Source organism: Saimiri boliviensis, chromosome 9 (assembly GCF_048565385.1).
Source record: "Saimiri boliviensis isolate mSaiBol1 chromosome 9, mSaiBol1.pri, whole genome shotgun sequence".
NCBI lineage: Eukaryota > Metazoa > Chordata > Mammalia > Primates > Cebidae > Saimiri > Saimiri boliviensis.
The window spans coordinates 45,944,830-45,948,217 of record NC_133457.1 but is presented as its reverse complement, the minus strand read 5'-3'; the positions used below and the strand labels follow the sequence as shown (position 1 = coordinate 45,948,217).

Below are 3,388 nucleotides of genomic sequence, written 5' to 3'. Positions count from 1 at the left end.
TAAAAAAGTTTCTTAGCATTTCCAGCTCTTTAATTGGGCCAAGTGGACTCCAGTGGCTTGAAAGGAGTTCTCAGAAACCAAACTGTTGGAGGTGAAAGCATATCAATTACTACTAGACCTAAGAAATGAGATAGATAGCAACACAATAATAGTGGGGATTTCAATACTCCACTGACAGCACTAGACAGATCAAGACAGAAAGTCTGCACAGAAACAATCAACAAACTATACCCTAGATCAAATCAACTTAGATATTTACAAAACATTCTACCTAGCAACTGCAGACTTTATGTTCATCAGCACATGGAACATTCTGCAAGACAGACCACAGGATAGACCACAAAACAAGTCTCGATAAATTTAAGAGAATTGAAATTATATCAAATACTCTCTCAGACCACAGTGGAATAAAATAGGAAATTAACTCCAAAAGGAATCCTCAAAACTATACAAAAACACACGGAAGTTAAATAATCTGCTCTTAATGATATTTGAGTCAACAGTGAAATCAAGATGGAAATTAAAAATTATTTGAACTGAATAACTGTGACACAACCTATCAAAACCTCTGGGATCCAGCAGAAGTGGTGTTAAGAGGAAAGTTCATAGCATTAAATGCCTACATCAAGAAGTCTGAAAGAGCACACCAATAGACAATCTAAGATCACACCTCGGCGGGGCTCAACAGCTCTGGTAGCGCCTATCTGGAGTGAGATCGTCGGTGTTTGCAGGTGGTTGCTGCTCTCGGGGCCATGTGGAGTAGGTCTGGACCTGGACTCACGGCTGCTTGGAGAGTCTGCCATGAGGAGAAGTGAGGTGCTGGCGGAGGAGTCCATAGTATGTCTGCAGAAAGCCCTAAATCACCTTCGGGAAATATGGGAGCTAATTGGGATTCCAGAGGACCAGCGGTTACAAAGAACTGAGGTGGTAAAGAAGCTTATCAAGGAACTCCTGGATATGATGATTGCTGGAGAGGAAAGCCTGAAGGAAAGACTCATCAAAAGCATATCCGTCTGTCAAAAAGAGCTGAACACTCTGTGCACCGAGTTATGCATGGAGCCATTTCAGGGAGGAGGAGAGACTACCATCCTGCAACTAGAGAAAGATTTGCGCACGCAGGCGAAATTGATGTGAAAACAGAAAAAGGAGAGAAAACAGGAACTGAAGCTACTTAAAGAGCAAGATCAAGAACTGTGTGAAATTCTTTGTATGCCCCACTATGATATTGATAGTGCCTCAGTGCCCTGCTTAGAAGAGCTGAACCAGTTCAGGTAACATGTGGCAACTCTGAGGGAAACAAAAGCTTCTAGGTGTGAGGAGTTTGTCAGTATAAAGAGACAGATCATACTGTGTATGGAGGAATTAGAACACACCCCAGACACAAGCTTTGAAGGAGACGTGGTGTGTGAAGATGCAGATGCCTTTTGCTCGTCTTTGGAGAATATTGCAATACTACAGAAGTTGCTATGGCAGCTGGAAATGCAGAAATCACAAAATGAAGCAGTGTGCGAGGGTCTGTGTGCTCAAATCCGAGAGCTCTGGGACAGGCTGCAAATACCTGAAGGAGAGAGAGAAGCTGTGGCCACCATTATGTCTGGGTCAAAGGCCAAGGTTCAGAAAGCGCTGTAATTAGAAATGGATCCGTTGGAAGAACTAAAAATGCGAAACCTGAAGAAAGTGATTGAGGCAATTCGAGTGGAGCTGGCTCAGTACTGGGACCGCTGCTTTTATAGCCAGGAGCAGAGACAAGCCTTTGCCCCTTTTCCATGCTGAGGACTACACAGAAAATCTGCTTCAGCTCCATGATGCTGAGATTGTGCTGTTAAGAAACTATTCTGAAGCTCACAGGGAACTCTTTGAAGGTGTCCAGAAGTGGCATGAAAGCTGGAGGCTTTTCTTAGAGTTTGAGAGAAAAGCTTCAGATCCTAATCGATTTACAGTTTGGGGAGGAAATCTAAAAGAAAAATGCGCCAAGCTCCAGAAAACGCTGCCTAAGCTGGAAGAGGAGCTGAAGGCACAAACTGAACTGTGGGAACAGGAACATTCAAAGGCATTTCTGGTAAATGGGCAGAAATTTATGGAGTATGTGGCAGAACAATGGGAGATGCATTGACTGCAGAAAGAGCCAGATGGGAAAGACAACTCAAGAACAAAAAGCAGACAGAGACAGAGAGGCTCCGTGGCAGTGCTCCCCGAACACCCAGCAAGCGGCGGGGACTGACCCCCAACACACCCGGCAAAGCAGGTAAGCTGAACACCACCACCATGTCCAGTGCTACGGCCAATAGTAGCATTTGGCCTGTCTTTGGAGGGACCATCCACCTCTCTCCTGTGTCTCAACTTCCTCCTTCTGGCAGCAAGCCAGTCGCTACTTCCACCTGTTCAGGGAAGAAAACGCCCCGTGCCGGCAGGCATGGAGCCACCAAGGAGAAGCTGGAGCTCAACGGCAGCATTCTGAGTGCGAGAACTTTCAAAGGCTTCCAAATCTGATGCTACTTCTGGAATCCTGAATTCAACCAACATCCAGTCCTGAGAAGCCCTGAGCAGTCAACCAGCTGTGGCTTCCTGTGCCTAGACTGGACCTCATTTTATCAGGGAGGCTTTAGTTTTTCTTGAGCTGAGGTGTGCTCAAAGCCCTAGCCTTGGACAGGCTCCGTGACCATGGGCCTATTTAGAGATGGAATGAGTGTTACAGATGAAAGTCCACCACAGGTTTAGTGGTCCTAGGAGACTTAGTTTTGACTTTAAAAGTTTATGGCAGAGAAAGTGCAAATTTTAGCACACGGGGCCCAACTTCTTGTCTCCCATGTATTCTACTTCCTGAAGTGTGATCAAAAACTTGTTTTATTTCACCACTGTGTAGGAAAATGATTAACTGTGCCCATCCCTAGGGTAATTTTGGCTTGTGTACTTGTAATTAGTAATTAACATCCTTTTTGTTTAGGGATGTTCAATTAATGCTGTAGCTATCAGCTTTGCTCTCACCTGAAGGCTTGTCCCCACCACACAGGACAGCCTTCCTCCTGATGAGAATGGCTATGTGTGTCCCAAGTTGAGACGGCCTGCCTTGCTACTGCCAAAGAGGTGACAGGAAGGTGGGAGCTGCTTTGTTAGGTTGTGTCCAGTTCTGTTGCGCAGTGCAACACCCTTTGTTGGGGGTATGTATGGATGAACACACGTGCTCCCTGGAACTCTTTCCTTGGCATTTGTCCCTGGCTCCAGTCTCCCCGTTTCTGGGCCTGCTATGCCTGAGTTCTTCTACCCCTGCCGTTGCCAGCCACATCGGGAGGCTGTTTGTTCCAATGGGTTGGGTTATCTTTGTTGTGAAGATTTGTAACTTTGCACATGTCACTACGAGGGAGTCGTTTCTACTCTGGCATCTGCGTGG

The 3,388-nt window shown here is 45.9% G+C and overlaps 1 pseudogene; it reads left to right on the top strand.

Moving 5' to 3' along the window:
• Positions 1-752: 752 nt before the first annotated feature.
• On the top strand, positions 753-2,533 carry LOC101044760 (protein regulator of cytokinesis 1 pseudogene; annotated as a pseudogene).
• The last annotated feature ends 855 nt before the right edge of the window (positions 2,534-3,388 follow it).